Source organism: Vombatus ursinus, unplaced genomic scaffold (genome assembly GCF_900497805.2).
Source record: "Vombatus ursinus unplaced genomic scaffold, bare-nosed wombat genome assembly UNPS02015066.1, whole genome shotgun sequence".
Classification (NCBI taxonomy): Eukaryota; Metazoa; Chordata; class Mammalia; order Diprotodontia; family Vombatidae; genus Vombatus; species Vombatus ursinus.
In genome coordinates, this window is record NW_020954844.1 from 8,755,527 (window position 1) to 8,776,200 (window position 20,674).

The 20,674-nt window shown below is 41.0% G+C and overlaps 1 pseudogene; it reads right to left on the reverse strand.

Annotated features, from left to right (window-relative positions):
- Positions 1-13,631: 13,631 nt before the first annotated feature.
- On the reverse strand, positions 13,632-20,146 carry LOC114031090 (annotated as a pseudogene).
- Between the last annotated feature and the right edge of the window lie 528 nt (positions 20,147-20,674).

The following is a 20,674-nucleotide window of genomic DNA, read 5'->3' on the forward strand; positions in this document are numbered from 1 at the left end:
CGCCTTGGATTCAAACAGGTATCATCTCGTTATTTTTGAGATTAGAACTGGAGAAGGAAATGACAAACCACTCCAGGATCTTTGACAAGAAAACCCCAAAAGGAGTCATGAAGAGTTGTACATGACTGAAAATGACCCAACAACAACAAACCCCAGCCCTGCTTTTCTTACCCTTCTATTGACTATGAGGGCTACTCCATTTCTTATCAGGGATTCTTGCCCACAGTAGTACTTGTAATGATCACCTGAATTTAATTCAGCCGTTCCCATCCATTTCAGTCCATGGACACCCAAAATGTCGATGTTTAATCTTTCCACCTCCCGTGTGACCACATCCAGCTCACCTTGGTTCATAGATCTTGTGTGCCAGGTTCCTATGCAATATTGATCTTACAGCATCAGACTTTCCTTTGGTTACCGGACACACCCACAGCTGAGCTTCCTTTTGGCTTCGGCCTAGCTACTTCATTAGTACTGGAGGTACTTGTAGTTGTCCTCCACTCTTCCCTAGTAGCGTGTTGGACATCATGAGAAATGGACTTTGGCCAAGTGGCTGGAAGAGTGTGAGTTTGGGAAGTCCTGAATTCCTCAATGGAAGCTTACCAGGAGCTGGAGAAATTGCCAGCTCTCTTCTTTGAGAAGACAGCCACCCTCGGGAGGATGGGCGAAGTCATGCTCCAACTTGTCAGAAGACACATAGACATTGAGTCTCAATACTATGTTCACAAGTAAGGAATAAGAAGGCCAGGATGGAACCTGGCAGTCCCTTTAAAGTCTATTGAACTGGCAGAAAAATAAAATGCAAGAAAACAAGATGTCTCTTCTTGGTTTAGTGGTTAACCCTCTTCGAGAACAGCCTTCTTCCCTGGCTTCTGTCAAATCCTTTAGCATGGAGCCAAGAAACATCTGGCCTACTGAGAGTGCCCAATGTCTTGTAAGTGTGTGTGTGTGTGTGTGTGTGTGTGTATTGCTGAGCTTATTAACCCTGTTATATTGTATTTGCTCACCTGCAAACATGTTTTATTTACCACTCCTTATTGGAGAGCATGGAAGGGATAGCTCCCTAGCTAGCTAAAGCATTTATTAAGTCTTAATATGTTATAGTAACTATGCTATCTGCTGGGGATATAAATACACGAAAACAAGATGGTATCTACTCATAGGGAGCTTACATTCTAATAGGAGAAGACAAAACCATAAAGGCTGAGCTGGAAACTGGGGTAGGGAGAGGGATGCAGGACAGGTGATGCTTATTCCTATAATGGCAAAGCTATTGCTGAGAAGGTGCAGCATTCCAGAGAGGGAATTGAACTGGGAGTGAAGAGAACATGGGTGGCACTTCATGGAATGGTGATCCTGGTCAGGGACTTAGTAGTCATTGGGCCATTCCAAGCTGGGAAAGCCTTCTGTTAAGGAAGTAGAGTGGTCTGGAGAGGGAATTGAGCAGGGAATGAAGTGAGCATGACTGGGGCTCCTAAAAAAATGGCAATCCAGGTCAAGGACTTTCTAATCAGGGGCAATATTTTTATATTCGTGTTCCTATTGAACAGTGGCCTAGCAATTGCTTGTTAATTCATTGATTGATGAAGGGATCTGGGCTTATAGATAGACCTTCATTCAACCATTTGCTGGAAATCTGAATTGCATTATTCTATCACAGTTCCCCATGCCAGTTTGGCCATGATTCTTCATAGTTTGGCACCTTTTGGGGTCCAGAAGGAAACAATATCTTCTGTTCTTATTAAATTGCTGGAGTTGTATGTGTGTGTATGAGTGTACATGTGTACATGTGGATATGCATGTGTATGTATGCATGTGAGTATGTGTGTGTGAGTATGCAGGAGCAAGTGTGAATATGGGTGTGTGTGTGTGTGTGTGTTTGTATACTCCCACTCTTTTGCACTGAACTAACTATATCTCCTCTTCCGTAATCCAAGGAAAATTGGAAAACATTACTGGTACAGATTAATCCTGTTGCTTCAAAGAGACTTCTTACCTCACATAGAGTTCACCGTCAAAGTTCATAAAAAACTAATTCCTTCCTTTAGAGACAGGGCAAGGAAAACAAAATGATGGAGGCAGGAGAGTTCCAGTGGCACTTTGCTCAATGCTGATGATATCTTATATCTCCACTTCACCTTAAAGCTTCTGCCAGGGAACACTGGGAAAATTAGACCTGTGTAGTAGAGCATGGTGAGCTGAAGATGCCAGCTGTGCACCCCAGTGAGTGTCTCCCCCAAGCTATTAGGGTCCATCCCCAGGAGGCCGGGTCAGAGAGCAGTGCTGACCCTCTCCAACTGCCTCTCTCTCTGGAAATGAGCCCCCAGGGCAGGCTACCCAGCGCCCACACCCCTTTAACTGATATCTGAGTAGATTGCCATCCCCAGTTTACTTGCCGCTCATCTGCCTCTATGGTTCCTGAGAAGCCTCCTAAGAAGACTTCTTGAGCTATAGCCCCAGGAATCATGTTAGTTATTGTCCTGGTGCTGAGTTGTGCTGTGGCCTTCATCACATGGAAGAAGAAGAAGATAGGTATGTTTGTGGAGAGAGAAGAAACAAAAAAAATGGAGATCATAAAGGAGAAAGGAGAAAGGGAAAGGAGATTCTGAGATTCCAGTAGCCTCCTAGGAAGTTTGTAATCTGATATAGAGAATCTAAGTGTCAGGAACAACTTCAATGGTCACATGATAAATCCCATGCTCTCAACATCCTGAAGCAGATGAGTTTGCATGTGTGTGAGATTCTAGAACTTTGCGCTTTTGGTTGCATTTCAAAAATTACATTTTGTTTTGTATCTATACTTAATATTTTGCTGATTTTTTTTGTGGGGGAGGAGGACACACTGCTTCCTCTAATAGAATGTAAGCTTCTTGAGGGTAAGGATTATTTTGGTTTTGTCTCTACCTCCAGTACCCAGCACAGTGCTTTGTATGTAGTAGAGGATCAGTAAATGCTTGTGAATGCATGACTGATTCTTGAAAAATCATGGGAAATGAGAGAGGAGCTGAATGACAAGCAAAGGTCTTCTTTAGGGGAGGCAATGTGTCCTAGTCAAATGAATGCTGCACTGGATTCAAATACTGCCTCCAACAGTGGCTGGCCGCATAACCAAGAGGTAGTCGCCTAACCACTTTAAACCTCAATTTCCTAATCTGTAAAATGAGAACAAAAATACTGATAGTACCTACCATACAATGTTGCTGTGAGGCTGAAATGAGATAATGTTTCTAAAATGTCTTGCAAACCTTAAAGTGTGGTATAAATCTCAGGCATTATTTTCAAAGAGAGGAAGAAGGTCCATTTTTCCAACTCCCAGGTAGAATTAGTTTGATTCATCATCTATTAAGAACCTCCTGTGTACTAGGCACTGGATGTAAAAAAACAACAAAAATGAAATAATCCCATTTTACCAGACAGAATATCTTTCATTGCTGACAAAATTCTACAAAGGATTCTTAAAGGGATGGTTTGTTACCATTTAGAAACAGAAGCAGGGATTACTATAAGCAGACATAGGTTCATCAAGAAGAGACAGATCATTTTGTTACATATTTACTCACCTGGCACAACAACGGGGCACAATACACATAGTAGCAATAGCTAAATGTTTTACTATATAATCATATAAACACACATATATAATTTATAGCACAGCATAATATTTATGTATTTTTGCAAAGTCTTTTTTTCATAATATCCTTTTAGGCAAAATGGTAGGCTCATTGATTTAGAGCTGGAAGGGATTTTGAAAATCATTCACTTTAAGGGGCAGTTAGGTGGCACAGTGGATAGAGCACTGGCCCTGAACTCAGGAGTACCTGAGTTCAAATCCAGCTTCAGACCAAACACTTGACACTTACTAGCTGTGTGACCCTGGGCAAGTCACGTAACCCCAACTGCCTAAATAAACAAAACAAAAAAAAATCATTCACTTTGTAAATGAGGATACTGAGCCTTGAGAAGATAAACAACTTGCTTAGTCTGACACAGACAGTTTGAATCAGGTCTTCCTGACCCTGACCCCTGCATTCTATCAATGAAAGCAGCTAACATTTATATAGCACTTATTATGAGCAAGGGGCTGTGCTAAGTACTTTACAAATATTATCTCATTTGATCTTCACAACAGCCCTGGGAGATAAGTGCTATTGTTATCCTTATTTTACAGATGGAAAAATTGACGCAAATGGAGGCAAAGTGACTTGCCCAGGGTCACAGAACTAGTCAGTCCTGAAGCTGGATTTGAACTCAGGTCTTCCTGACACCACATACAGCACTCTATCCACTGTGCCACCTAGTTGCTCATAATACTATTCAGCCTCTCAATGGAGAGATAAAGGCTAGATAATAGCATAGTCTTGTGGATTATGAATGCTTTGAATTATTGAATTTAAACAGAAATGATGAATGTACAGATGAGCATCTAAATAGAAATCTCTAGCAGGGTATCCCATGGATCCTTCCATGGACTTGTGCCATTTAACATTTTTATGTGAGAAACATAATTAAAAAACTCTAAAGTAAACTCTCATCAAACATGAATATCCAGTATGTAGTTTTAAAATATTAAAACTTCAAACTTCACTATGACTTTTGAGACACCCTGTATAAATATAGCCTAAAAGAAGTGAGGTGAGAGAAAATGTGTAAAAAAATCTGGGGGCTTTATTAGACTGTAAATTTGGTGTCAGAAGGATAATATAGAAGCTCCCCCAACCCCCCTCTCCTCAAAAACTCCCTAACACTAGTTTCAGATACATTGTCTAGGAAGAAGGCAATATTTCAATGTCTCTTTCCTTGTCAGACCACAGCCATAGTATTTTTTCCTAGTTCTGGTTACCCAAGAGTCAGTAGGTGTTTATTAAGTATCTACTATGTGCCTGACACTGTGCTAGGTGTTAGGGATACACACACACACACACACACACACACACACACACACAATGAAAATGTCTCTGCTTACATTCTGTTAAAGGAAAGAATGGGTACATGTATAAGAAGAAACAAAATATGTAGGACAAATACAGTGGCTTAGTAATTAGTGCATCAAGTTCCTTCCCACCCTCACCGCAGTACCTCAAGGATTTATCCATGCTTGTTGACCTGAATTCATTAAGGGCTCCTAAGTATTTGCCTGCCACTACCTTAGGCATTGTAGATTTCAACTCGACATTGACTATTTTTGTTCTATCCTCATTCTGAATATAATTCTCCTTGGTAGAGGAAAAAAAGGAACATATTTTTGTGTGTGTGTGAGTGTGTGTGTGTATGTGTGTGTACGTGTGTATGTGTGTACATTCAAAATATACAATAAAATGGCTCTGTAATCAATGCACCAGTTTTTTCAGAACCTTAGGATATATATCCAGGTCTGATGACCTGAATTCATTAAGTGTTGGGGACGGGATCTACCTGGAAAATCTCTAACTATTGAAGGTCAGTAGGGGTAAAGGCAAAGGCCTTCTCTGGATCATCTGTCCTTGACTGTACCCTGGACTTGCTCTGCTGCTGAGTAAACATTTGCTGAGTCCCGTGGAAAGCCATAGTCACAAGTAAACAAAGAAGGTTTAGACTAGACAATCAACCTTCACCCTGAAGCAATACTCCCCAGGTGTCTTATCTTGTGAGAACTTTGTATCTTTAGCTCTTGCTCTTTGGATATTGTAAATCATCATTTCAGTTTTATGTGTAAAAGTCCTGTGGCTGATCACCCTTGACTTGCCTAGCCCGGCCTTTTATTTTATTTCTCTTTAATTTTTCTTAACCGCTTGTCCGCCAGCTGCTGGCAATTAAGAGACACTAATTGCTAGCTTGCTACTACCTTATTCATTGTGGGTTTCAGTTATATGGTAACTGTTTCTGTACTATCCTGATTATATTAAATTTTATTTGAAATGGTAGAGAAAGTGGGAGCAAAATGGTTCGAAGATTTCTCCCTTCTCTTTGTTATCCATTTTCATAATTCCATACACTTTGAATAGCAGCTTTGAGTCTGGTTAATCTTAATTTTGTTCCTAAATATTTTTTGGAAACCCTTCTTGTCTTAGCATTGGTTGCTATTATAAATTCATTCTCTGTTTTTCTTTTCCTTGTATTATTCTACCAGACTGTGATGTTCTTGTATTCATCCACATTTACCTGCCCTTGTTTTCATCTTCTGTACATGTTCTTTAAAAATCCTTTTGTGAATACACAGTCTACACCAGTCTCTTCAAGTAGTTTTTAGTTTCCATTTAAATAAATACATCCCATCCTCCTTTGGTCTTCTATCCCTATTGAATTTTAGGTCATGAAATCTCATCTGTCCTTTCTCTGAACTCTGAAACCTATGCTTACTAAATTGGGTCCGTAATCCAGACTATGTCCAGCTTTTTAGTTCCTTCTCTCTCATAAATCCCATGGTGGGTTGGTCACTTCTTCCCAAGGTTTCCATCGTGTCTATATCAGCAACCAGTTCTTACCTTACTGGTTAGAGCTGGCTTGTGCCCAATCTGTGGTAGAGTCTTCTGATCTTGTGTTGGTCTGATCATCCACAGTTGGACACACTGTACCTTAATCCCAACATAGTGATGTCATTTTGGTACTCTTACAGAATGAAGGGCAAAAACCAACCAACCGGCAGTTCCCTTTGTCACCTATATAATCTGTTGAAAATAAAATTTTCTGTAAGGCAAGTATAGCATTTTGCAGTGACTGCTTTCAGAAGAGAGAAATCCGACACGAGTCTGGATAGTTTGTGTTTCTCATATAATTCAATTACACAAACACGTATTATGCTAGGAAGGCTTAGGACGTGTTTCCCAAATTTACCATTCATTTCTTATTTTTATGTCTTACCCATTCTGTAAGATAATCTCTCAAAGCTTTCAAGATTATGTCTTCTCCAAACAGATTTCCTTTTTGTATACTTGTTCTGATCCAACCACTGTTTCTGACCTTTCCCTAAGTATCACACCTTCTTCTTTGTATAGAATGTCTGATACTGTTCAAATACTATTCCTCCATCACTGATGAGGAAAATGAATTATTATAGAAATGTTTCATTGTACATTGTGTAACACTAGGATCACTGTACCACAAAGTTTGGGAGAGAGAATAGGAAGTGAAAGTGAAATTGAGTTCTTCCTGATCCTGCCCCTCCTCTCCTTCCCAAATCTAACTGGCCTGCCATCATGTCCTCATTTAGTGTTTTAGGAAGTGAGTAGTTCTGATCTGATAAATGGCTCATGATATACGCCCTCAGGAAGGAAATCTCTAACAAAGGACTAAAAATTGGGGTTTTCAGCCTAGAATGACAAAGAAAAAAACTCCTCAGTCATTGTCTTTCTGGGTAGCTAAAACTACTCATCACACATTTAGAACATGAACAAAGGAATATCAGGAAATGTATATTTGAGTGAACCACAGATAGTTATAAGAAGTAGAGCTGTCAGTAAAAAATATATAGCTTATCCCATAGCAAATGAATGAACTTAGAAAAGGGGTCTAGTTCATGCCCAGCCCAGTAAGTCAATGAAGACCATTAGTTCTTTCACATTTTTTTTTTTCACCACTGCTCTGGCCACATGGATAAATGAGTGTGATAAAACAGCAAAAACTACTACTGCCTTTTAAAATTTGTTGGCAATATTTCTGTGACCTAATACATGGTTCATTTTTATAAAAGTTTCATGTGGTGCTGAGAAATGGCTAAATTCTTTTGCAGCTCCATTTAGAAGATACCATAAATCTCTTAGCTATTGTTTCTCCAGCAATTTGTTTGGTTTTATGTTTTCTGTTTTATCTTTTTGTTAGATTCATCCAAAACTGAGAGAGGGGCATTGATGTCTCCTATTTCCCTCATGTGTTACTGTCTATGTATTCTTGTGGATCAGCTAAAATTTCCTTTGTGAATTTATATGGTGAGGCAATTGGAGTACAGAAGTTGTATTTGTTTTGTTGGATAGCATGATTGAAACTCTTGCTTTTTGAATTTACATGATGCGTAACAAAATTTCTTATCCCCTCATTTTCATTCTGTGCATGCCTTTGCTTTTAAAAATGTGCTTTTTATAAGCAACTAATTATGTTGGGGAGTCCTTGGCCTGAGATTGAATGTGATGCTCTCCTAAGGCGGGAGGCTTAATGAGAGGGATTTTGAGACAGTCTTTACTGGTTTGGAGGAATGCAAGAACAGGGAATGGATTCTAGCTTTAAGGACATGTGGTGGGACAGTTCAGGAAGGAAGTCACTACTTGGAGAAGGGTGCTTTGCAAATGGACCAGTAGAGCGTATATGTGTGTGAAATTCCAAAATGTTGGTCTCATTTCTCATCACAGACCACTAGGTGGTGCAGTGGATACAGTGTTGGACTTGGAGTCAGAAAGACTTCAGTTTCCATCCTACCTCAGATATGCACTAGTTATGTGACCCTGGGAAAGACCCAACCTCACTCGACCTCAGTTTCCTTATTTGTAAAAATGGGTATAGTAATAGCACTTACCTCACAGAGTTGTAGAATCAAATGAGATAACCTATATAAAGTGATTTACAAACCTTAGGGCAATATATGGGCAATTAGGTGACACAGCGGCTAGACTGCTGGGCCTGGAGTTAAGAAGACATCTACTAGCCATGTGACCCTGGGCAAGTCACTTCACCCTGTTTGTCTCAGTTTCCTCATCTGTAAAATGAGCTGGAGAAGGCAATGGAAAACCACTCCAATATCTTTACCAAGAAAACCCCAAAGGGGTAATGAAGAGTCAGATACAACTGAAACAACTGAATAACTACCACAAAAGCGATGTATAAATGCTAGCTCTTATAATGGTATGCATATTTTTCATAGGGGACCAGAATGAGAAGCTGGGATGGAAAGGCAAGGGTTGAGTAACCTGGAGATTTGCCCCCCATAGGAATGACTTCACAAGGTTGACTAGAAGGACCCTTTTCTACTTCTTATCCTCCAATTCCTTTGAAATAGAAAATTAAAAGAACCAAATGTCTTGCCCTCGCATGACTCCCTGGTTTTTTGGGGAAGACAGGGTAGAGGGGAGGGGTCACTGGTTGCATCCGTATCCCAAACCTTAATGCAAAATCCAACTCTGTCCTTAAGCTGATCGTCTTCTCTTTGGACTAAGTCTGGGATTATGAAGGGATACTCTTCCCCCAAAGGGGAGTGGACCCTATAAGCACTGGAGGTAGTAGAAGCAACTACAACCCAGGATTCCCTTTGTACATTAGCTTAATATGGCAGTGAGAAAATAAAAGCCCACTCTAGAAGTATTTAAGCCTTTGAAATGGGACCCATAGAGGCCAGAAATGTGTTAGATGTGTGAAAGAACAGGGAAAGAGACCTTCAAGGATGACAAAAATGTCTAAATTCTCTACCCCTTGTAAGGGAAGCAGGAGGAGGCAGCAAATAGAGACACATTAATGCTTATGGCAGGGTTTAGGACTGATAATTCTCCTGTAGCCTACTCTTTTTCCTTACTTTATCTCATTCTTATCTATGTTAAAGGCATAGAGTCAATCCTCAATTTTTGTGGAGGTAACATTCCTAGAAAATGGCACAAAAGTCAAAACTGCAAATGCTAACACTTTGAGCCTATGGGAAATAGGGGTTAGGTTCCCACAACCACCAAAAACTGTAATCTTTCTCTAGAGACTGCTGAAAATACACTTTCCTGCATAAAATTCTTTATAACAAAACATTAATTCTGAAAACATTCAGTTTTCCTGACATAGTAACCATGAAAAAGCCCATAGAATGCAGTGCACAAAATAAAATTGGCAACATGCAAAATGTTTTTTTTCCTTGCTAGTAATTTTCTAGAATTCTATGGCTTTTTGTGCCAACATCTCAATAAAAAAACCAATTGATTTCAGACAATAGACATTTTTCATAACACATTAAATCTACAGTACCATAACTTGTCATTTGGTCATTTTCAGTCACGTCTGACTCTTTGACCACATTTGGGGTTTTCTTGGCAAAGGTACTGGAGTGGTTTGCCACTTCCTTCTCCAGGTCATTTTACCGATGAGGAAAATGAGGCAAACAGGGTTTAGTGACTTGCTCAGAGTCACACAGCTAGTAAGTATCTGAGGTCAGATTTAAACTCAGGTTTTCCTGATTCCAGGTCTGACACTCTATCTGCTGTACCACCTAGCTACCCTAGTATCACAAAAATACTGTAGAGTAAGTAAAATTCTTAAAACAAAAATATTTTAAAACCAGAATCTTAACTGTCATGTCTTAACTCAGACGGAGGTGTGAGGGCATTATACTGCACATTATATTGCCATAAACTTGTCTACCTTGGCCACCTTGAAAACCAAGAGAGAAGTTGATGGCACTTTCCTTGTTACTGTCAGAAGCAACACTAGTGAGGTCTCGACATCACCTTTGAGTCTGAAGGAATCGCCCTCTGCTTTGGGGGCATAATTGCGACACAAAACTTGAATTGTAAAGGCAAACAATGAAAATACACAACACATGCATGGAGAGCTCTTTACAGTGATAGGGAAGACAAGACCAGTGAAGCACATAGTAGGAGAGCAGTTGCTCCACTACCCCTCAGGCATCATGCCTCTCACTTTTTCTCTACTATGCATAGCAGCTAATATGCATGTTGTCGACGCAAAAGCGAAAATGAGGTTACTAATTATGGGAATGCTTGATGCCAAAAGTTAAACGCATGAATGTTGAGGACTGACCATATATTCTGATATTTTCCCACAAACTATTAAAAGTGAAACATAATAATAACAACAATAGCAAACATTTAGGTAACACTTACTATGTGCCAGGCAATGTGTTAAACACATTAGGATTATCTCATTTGATCCTCACAATAACCCCGGGGAAATAGGTGCTGTTATTATCATCCCTATTTTACCAACGGGGAAACTGAGGCAATCACGGGTTAAATGCCTTCCCTAGGGTCACCCAGCTAGGAAGTGTCTTAGGCTGGAATGGAATTCAGGTCTTCCCAACTCCAGGTCTGGACTTTACTCGTTTGGCTCCCCTCCCCTCCCCACCCCATTCCAGCTGCCACAGAAGCACATAGCCTCATCTCTATCATTAATCAATTAATTTTGAGCTGCCGCCTCATTGATTGAATAAACTAGAGAAACTTGCTTTTCCATAAGCTTTGTTATCTCTTTTAAAATAATAATAACACTTAATATTTTAGGCTTAAATAAACAATAATGTTGTCATCTATATGCTTTGTTAAAGTTACCACACAATAAAAACAGACAATTATAATGTGTCAGCTTTTAGAAAGATTGCAGTCAAACTTGCACCTAACCAACATTGCTACTGTTGTCTTCTCAGTTCCAGAAACACAGTGCCCCTACTAAACTCTGTTGTTGTTGACTTGTTTCAGTTGTGTACAACTATTCATGACCCCACTGGAGGTTTTCTTGGCAAAGGTACAGGAGTGGTTTGCCATTTCCTTCTCCAGCTTATTTTACAGATGAGGAAACTGAGGCAAACAGAGCCAAGTGATAGACCCGCAGTCACACGGCTAGTAAGTGTCTGAGACTGAATTTGAACTCGGATCTTCCTGACTCCAGGCCTGGTGGTCTATCCACTGCACCACCTACCCGCCAGCTACCTGCTTTTAGGATGTCCATTAAAAACTCTGCTGAAGAATAATATTCAAAATGTTTCTTTATGAGATGAATTAAAACTATTTTTTTCAGGAAAGATACTCTTCTTCTTTCCAGAATGAGAGTTAAATTGACATAGCTCAAGATTTTATTCCTTCTTAAAGACACATTAGCACTATCTATAGTCTCTGCGGGAGAAGTTATTGAGTTCAGTTGAATTCTAGCCCTGTTGGAAGCTGGATTATAATAGACATTTTTTTTCCAGAATGTGGTATTATAGAGTATTTTCTCTCATAATATGCCATAAATGATAAATTGTTTGAGGCTTACTCTCAGTCATGGTGTCACAGAATTGTTGACTGGTCCACTACAAATCTGGGTCATCTAATTTCTATCTGCGCCTCCTCGCTACATGACAATCCATTTACTTCTCCTTGAACAATTTTCTATCACATTCTGCAAGGCAACTGTTCCAAACCTTCTCTTCTCAAGCCACCAAGTCCAAGGTTGGTCATGAGCAAAAAAAAAGAAAAAAAAATTGTCACATGGCCAACCTCCTGGTGACATTTGTCCCTTTGTCATTAGCTAGGTTGGTACTCAGGAAATAGACTTGGCCAGTTCCTGGAGCCATACTCAAAGCCTTTTCAGAATAGTTGAGCCTGACAAAATTGGCATTCCAATGGTATAACCTTCAACAGCCAAGGGTCATTCACATGTCATGATTGGACATCCATCGGAATAGGACTTTATAAAGTGGAGTTACAGGCCATCAAGAAGAGCACCAATATAAGATTTATTTAAAAAAAAATAAAAGTGCTGTTCTGCTTTGGAAAGAATACTAGAGTAAAGACCAAGAATGTAGGTTTTTAGTCTTTGCTTTGCAACTAACAAGCCGTGACTTTGGCCCAATTATCTGGGCCATCTCTGACCCCCAGTTTCATTATATATAAAAGAGAGGGCTGAATGAGATTATCATAGGATGATATATCTAGAGTAAGAAGGCTCCCTAATGGTTACCTAGTCTAACTCCTTCCTATAAAAAAAATGAGGAAACTGAGGTATAGAGAAGTTAAATGATTTGTTCAAGGTCACACTATTAGTAAGTGGAGTTGCTGGGAATTGAACCCAGGTCCTTTGATTCCCAATCTGGCCCTCTTTCCAATGTCTGCCCTTCAATCTATAATGTTCTAGGAGTGTGCGATCTTTTTTTTTCATTTTTTATTTGTAGGCAATTGGGGTTAAGTGACTTGCCCAGAGTCACACAGGTACTAAATGTCAAGTGTTTGGTCTCATGTCAGATTTGAACTCAGGTCCTCTTGACTTCAGGGCCAGTGCTCTATCCGATGAGCCACCTAGCTGCCCCAAGTGTGTTATCTTTTTATCCTTGAGCTATGGATGATACTAGCCCTACGAGTCTCACTAAGTACAGAGGTGTGTCTTTGCTTTCTGGGCCTATTGAGAAGAAACACATAACCTCTTTCTTAAAGAATTCATCACTTTTTCGGAGGACTATTTTTCACCTTCCTCTCACGTCAGTGAGAGGTTTAAGATCAGACTCTCCACCCCTGTCACATCATGAGATCACATCTCTACACTTTCATAGCCCCACATGTGAGGTGATAGGAGCTCAAGTCATTCTGTTTTAACTTCTAAAGGTCCAGAGGGCATCTCTTGCCAAGTGCTGACACTCATACTTATTATAGATCCAGCTAAGTGTTTCATATCTATAGACCTCTCTCTCTACACTCAAGGATTTTCTGGCTGTGGATCTATGGTACCCAAGATGGGCAGGTAAGAATATCTCACCTAAGGAAAATGTTCTTGACTAAGAAGGTCTATTCCCCTGAGATCAGTCTCTTTTCACAGTCTTAGGTCCAGGTCAGAGAAATTTATTGGGGAAAAACAGGGTTAGGGATGAGGTTAATGTTTAGTTTAGGGTTTGGTGTGCAATGAATGACTCCATCTTTCATTTTATGGGGAATTCCCTCAAAGGGTAAGTGATTTAGACTCAGGCCATCAGGATTCTCATTTTTCTATTGCAGAAGAAGAGGAGGAAGAGGTAAAGGTCCTTCCACATGCCCTTGTGAAGTTGTTCCTGTGGACCAAGATCTTTGGGTAAGTCTCCTTTCATTTCCCAATTTCCACTCTCCCCACCATCCATGCCAGTGAGTCATAGAAAATAATGAGGACAATGAGAATTGACTTGTACAATTGCTCAGATGCACATGCTCATGTGTATGCACATGTGTATGTGCACACATGCATGCACACACACACACACACACACACACATACTGCAGCCTCTCTGTGACCTTCCCAAAGAACTCTTGCCTACTCAGTGACTTCACTTCTTTACCATCTCACTTGTGAAGGCCTTTGGGTGGGGGTTCCTTTACTTTGTAATACATTCCATGCTATTATATATCCATCTTCATCATCAACACTGTAATCATATTGTAATCCTCACCATTCCACAGTACTTAAAAAATATCTGTGATTCTATCAGAGTGAGTAACTGCTCTACCAATACCGGTTGCAGCCCCTCCATATTTCATTGAGAATTTTTGAGCCTCAGCATACATCAGTGGGGTGATCTAATTTTATTTTGTCTACCAGGATTAACTTAGGTTGCAATAAGTGAGGTGCAATGTGATGACAGCTCTGATGGACTGCACCAGCAGTCAGACCACCAGTGGAAAAGCACTAGGCTAAGTTTTGAATGGGCACAGAAGAAGGAACAGAATGGAGAGCATGCTGATTTTACTAGATGACTTCTGGAGTTGTTTTGAGCTCTGAGATTTGGAGATTCCATTTGAAGAGGGATTTCCTCCTAGCAGTACTGCAACTTGATTGGAATGACATCACCATCATCAGCTTCAGCATCACCATTAGCTTCAGGACCATCATCAACATTATCATATTCATCCCCATTTCCAACTCCATTCCCTTCACCTGCATCTACACAGTCCTTTACACTTTGTAAAGTCCTTTCCATCTGTTACTCTTGTACTTTCCTATCTCCTTGAGATCTCCCCACATACACACCTGTCTTCCTGTTCTTCCATGTGTTGAAGGCCACAACGCAGCTCAGTATCAGGATGACAATTGCCAGTATGCTTAGGGCCATGGTCCAAGGTCTCTTCATAGTTGGCTTCCCAGGGACTTCGGGAATAAAGGACAACACATAATCAGAGGTGAGAATTTCCCCACAAGGCAATGGGGAGCGTGGTGAATGGGGGGATGGGGGAAGAAATTCCAAGAACTGTCCTCCTTGGGATGAATTCAACTAATGTGGATGAGGTACTCACCTGGGAATATGCCTGGTGTTTTCAGCTCACTGTGCTCTACCACACAGGTGTAACCTGTCCCAGGGTCACTGAGTGGGAGCTCTAGTGTGACTTGGAGGTAGAAGGTGGCATCAGCATTGGGCAGGGTGCCACTGGAGCTCTCCTGTCCCCACACACCCAGTGCTCCAGCCCTTTCCCAGTAAAGCATGATGGAGCGGGGGTAGAAGCCAGTGGCCCTGCAGAAGAGGGTGACTCTGCCATCAGGAGCATTATATCAGGATATGGTCACATCAGGGGGAACTGATGGCAGAGGGAGGGAGAGAAGTCCAAGTCCAAGGTCAAGTCCAAAGCTTAGTAGGAATCTGCTCTTTACCCCATCTCTACTCACTTCAGAACACCCATGACTCTCTCTGGGTTCACACTTCCTTCACGACCTCCCCACAGCTTAGTAGACAGTTTGCTTTTGGCAAAGATTAAAAAACCAAAACCAGAACCAAAACCATTGGCTAGTGACCAGACTTTTAGTGATGATTATCTTTGCTCTTAGCAAGGCTGGGTGACAGTGATCATCTTTGGGTTAGTGATTGATATTTCCCCCCCACACATCAAGATCTTTTTAAATGGATCCCTAGTTTTAATGGCTTGCAGACCCCTGTATCACATCCCATCATGAAGAATGGGACTTAGAGAGTGGGACTTTTATCACACCATGCACCTCCTAAAAGAAGTAATAATAGTGCTATGCTATGGATTTTCCCACTGAGACTTGGATAGCTCCCAGGACTATAGATATTCAGTCCTCTGGTTGAAGTGATGGGAACTTCCTGTGAGAATATGGGGGAGGGAAGCAGGGACTCACCTTTTTCTCTTATGTTTGAGTATTGCAGGACTTTCCTCAATGGCTCGACACAATCTTCCTGCATGTAGCATTTTATCTTCTTGTAGGGAAAAATAACTTCCCAGAAGGGTCTGAAGTACTCAGCCTCAGGTTTCATTGCCACCCAGTGCCTGAGCTGCTCATCTACCCCACAGAAAGCCTCTTCATCCACAGCATACCAGAAATGGCGGCTCACATGGATGTCTCCATCTAGGTGACAGTCATACCAGAACTGCACTGCGTGATGATCTGAGTGGGGAGGGGAAGAAAAAGAGTTAATTTGAGAACAAAGCAGGTGTTTACAATTTAATGTAATCTCCATGAGGGCAGAGATGGTGTAATGTTTATTTTTATATTCTCAGTTCCTAGCAAAGTGCCTTGAACATTGATTAGGAAATAGTTGCTTAGGAAGTATTTATTCGGTTGGATTGGGAAGAGGTGACCTAAAGTAAGATTCCTGTTTTACATGCCTCAGAAGGAAAGGGATTATTTTTGGTGGACTTTGAGGTTTAGTTGTGTCTTAGGGTTGAACTTTTCTGATTTTTGAGGTGACAGGAAAATTGCCTGTATCATGTGTGTTCCAATGGTTCTCGGTTGGGAAGGAGGTGAGATCTTGTTAGATAAGTAGGTGCATGGACAAAATTCCAAACCCACGCATTTCAATAAGTAAGAATCCAGATTCTTTTCTGAGATTCATGGATGCCCCCAGAGAAAAGGCTGTGAACTTAATAGCTAGGAATGCTGATCCCTAGAATGGTTTAGTGACTATAGGGCAAATGGGTATTGCCTAATTATGGCTAAGCTGGCAGAAATGTTGATTTTGATTTGCATCCACTTTTCAATCCAAACACTGTGTGTTGGTGAGAAATTGTGTCCCTTATTTATGAGTGGAATGTTATATTATTATTTTTATTTTGTCTTTTTAGTACATGTTTTTGACTAATACAAAATTCATCTTAGTTGATTTGTTAAATGAGAGGTTAGATGGGGAGCCTACAGCGCACAGTAGCAGGACAGCATTCCTCCCACCAGCAGTACCATTAGAACTTTAAGAGTGTTATTTGTAGTGGTGATCAAATCCTTTGGCAACCCTCAATCTGCTAGAGTTTGGGTGCAGGTTAGGTGAGTGAGTTGAGAAAGGGGAGGAGAGAGATAGACAGAGAGACAGACAGACAGAGAGACACAGAGACAGAGAGAAATGGAGACAAAAGCAGAGAGACAGATAGGCAGACGAAAGGACACAGAGACATGGAGACAAAAAGAGACAGAGACAAAGAGACAGAGACAAAGAAAAACAGAGAGACAGAGACAGAGAGAGATACTGGAGAGGGGAAGGTATATGCTCATGATAGATAAATTTAAGTAAATGAACTTATGACTTGGTGTGTGTAACAATACAGAATAGATGTGTAAAACAGACAGTAAGACATGATGGCTATGGCAGGAAAAAGGGGACAAATGTTTAAGTAAAAATGACAGCAGATTTCTTGCCATAGGAATTTAGGAAAGTCCTGACACTTCATGCTTTAAATGATTAAGGATGTTTAGTGAGTAACAAAAGCCCAAGGGCTGGAGACAAGTCCTCTGGACTTGTTCCAAGACTTAGAGCTAGGGCCTTGAGAAGCTGATGTGGCTGAGTGTGTACTGAGCCTTAGGGAAGAACTCTTCATAGCACAGAGTTGAAGTAGACTTACCTTCCCCCTTGGTATCATTCTGTATCCAATTCTGGAGGGCCCAGAGAAAGTTGATCTCACTGTACACCAACTTCTGACGCTTCTCTTCAATGTAGTGGGCCTCCAGAGCCTGGGATACCTAGGCCTCCTTGATCACAAGCTGTTGGTCCTTTTTGTCATAGAAGCTTCCCTGCACACCATCCATAGAGCTGATCATGGTGAAATCCAAGAGAGACTTTGTTGCACCCCCTGCTGTGAAACACATCTCAAGGCTGTGGTAAGCTAATTGTGAGAAAAGGGAGGAATGATGGGCATCAAATTTTATGATGCCAGGATTTCTTCCCATGCTTCCTATTGTTAGGAGTGTAACTAGAGTTGGACAGGCTGGGTCCTTTTTCCGGAGGACAGTGCAGATAGGGCATGGCATGCAGCATTCTTTCCTAACAGTACCGACCACATAACTTAGCACACAGCAGGGCCTTGTTGACTCATCGAGTCAGAGGCTGGTGATGTAAGCATTTTGCCAACCATGACCTTGTCTTTTGATATTTAAAAATACTATTAATGTATAAACATGACTGTGAAGATTTGAGGTATTAATGTAGCCAAGTTGTGGGAGAGGAAAACGAGCAGGTGCAGGAGGATATTGCCCCAGAAAGTGTAACAGTTTTTGTCTACATCAGGGTTGCGGTGTAACTAATATTTTTAAGCAGAGATGGCAAGGCAGCCTTCTCTGTGGTTCAGGAGATTGGTCTCACAATTCTGTAGACAGAGAATGCTAGTGCATGGGAAGAGGAAGGAAAGTAGTCCCCGAGATCTCTTGGTGCAGTAAGACATCCTGACTGCGGACATTTAGAGGTCTCCAGGGCTGGTTTCCCTTGTGTGTTCTTTGTCCTCTTCGAGCTTCTGGGGAAAACAACATGGAGGTCAAGAGAACTCTGTTTTATGGATGGTATTGACTAGTGGAATGGCCTCCTAATTGGCCTCCTTGCCTCAAGTCTCTCCCCATTCCAATCCATCCTCTTCGTACTTTAATGTCCTCCACTTCACTTGGAAAAGATCTTATTACATAATGATCAAAGCAATTTCCCAAAATCATATATCTGTCCATGCTAACTCCCTACTCCATAAACTCCAGTGGTTTCCTATTATCTCTAGGGCCAAGTAAAAATCTCACAGTTTAATATTTAAAGCACTTTACAACCTTGCCACATCTTCCCTTTCCAATCTTACTACACATTACTCCTCCATGCTCCTTTCAGCTCAACCAAACCGTTCTTACCGTTAACTCCTATGTGACACTCTGCCTCCTCCTGCCTCTTCAGTGGTTGTCCTTCATGCTTGGAATGCTTTGTAAATCTTAAAGCACTATATGGATACTACTATTTATAATCATTAATATAGTAATTTATAACTATAATGATTTATAATAATAATTATTATTAGCCTTACTTGGTTGGGATTCCTTTAGAATCAACCACAGCACTTATAGCCATAGCTTTGTTGAGATACTTCTAGCTGTTGGTAACAAGGGAGATGGGGAGAATCTCTTGTTTTTCTGGACTTGGGTATCTCCCATAGAGCTATACATGCATTCTAGTCCATCTATGTGAGATATATAATATGGCTCCCTGGTCAGAGGACATTCTTTGAGATGATATAGCAACTCCTCATCAATCTGGCTACATGCCCTTTCCTTCTCTCCCCTGTGCCTTATGGAAGTATTTTTCTTTCCCAGAATGGAGACTGATGTGTGTCAGTTAGTCCACAAGTGTTTATCAAGTGCCTTTTATGTGTCAGGTGCTGTGCTGAGGGCTAGAGATAACACCCCCTCCCCCCCAAAAAGGCAAAAAACAGCACTTGCTCTCAAGGAACTCACAGGGTGATTGGGGAAATAATCATGTACAAACAAGATAAGTATGGGATAAGTTGGGGATGGTCTCAGAGGAATTGCATGGATTGTGTGTGTGTGTGGTTTGTCCTTTGCTCTCTAAGAGGACCATGACTTGCAAGTCAATTGGATTTAAGTGAGAGAGGGCTGTGCAAAGTCACAAGCTTCACTTTCTCCTCCCGAGCCATCTGGCTTCAGTGGCCAGATATTGATCAAGATGACTGGAGATGGCCCAGCTCCTGTTTTAGGAGAATAGGTCTCACTTTTTCACTCAGTCTGGATGGCACTAAGGATAAGGAGAACTGAGAAAGGCTTCTTGTAGACAATAAGACCTCAACAGAGAATGTGATGGGCATTTGTTTTTGTCAATGCATAGGAAGTTTCCAGAAGACAGAGGACAGGGTGATCAGAGGATTTGTGAGAGGTAGGAATCTCTGGCTAGGAGTTTCCTGAGGCCAGAAACTTCAGACCCAGAGCTCTATTCAGCTAAGTCTCAATGAATATATAGGATGAATCCTATGAATTAGTTCTCTCCTTTACATTTGTACTGAATATTTCCAGTAGGCTGGAGCCAATGACCATACTTTTAACTGCAATTTTGAATAGTGTGAAATAGAACACACACAACTAGATTATTTAGACTAGTAAGGCTCTCAACTTCCCACCCCTGTATCTCCATCCCACCCTCTGACTCAGCTGCCTCAGTATCCCTTAGAACAATCATGCCCACAATTAGCAGCCAGGATGAGAATGATTCTCTCTTTGTCTTCTCACTCTCCATCTTGATCTATAGGTAGGGCCTTAGTTTCTTCAACAGCATCCTTTTTAGGCAAAGCTTCTCTTCCCCAAGCAAGTATACTTTGCTATGCCCAAATGGGAAATGAGCCTTCCTAGGCTTTATCTCCACCCCTGCTGGGGACTGCTCTGCAGAGGTCCTGCCCTCCTCTCATTGCCAGCTGGGACATCTGTCTCCAGGCAGTATCTGCTCCTGCCTGGGAGTCATTAGAACAGAAACAAAATTGAGTTTGTGGAGAGGGCAGGAAACCCCAGAGGTAACAGCTGTCAGGTGTTGCTGGGAGGTCCACAGTTGGGACTGGTTTAGAGCCAGTATTTGTCATTCTTTTAAAAAAATAATTTTAAAAATTATGTAACTTTTTTTTAAAGCATGCTTCAGTCTATAGTCAAAAATACTTCCTTCTCTGGAGGTGGATAGCATGCTTCATCATGAATCCTTTGGGATTGTCTTGGATCATTGTTTTACTGAGAATAGCTAAGTCATTCACAATTCTTCATCGAACAATACTGCTGTTACTGTATACGGTAACAATGTTCTCCTGGTTCTATTTAC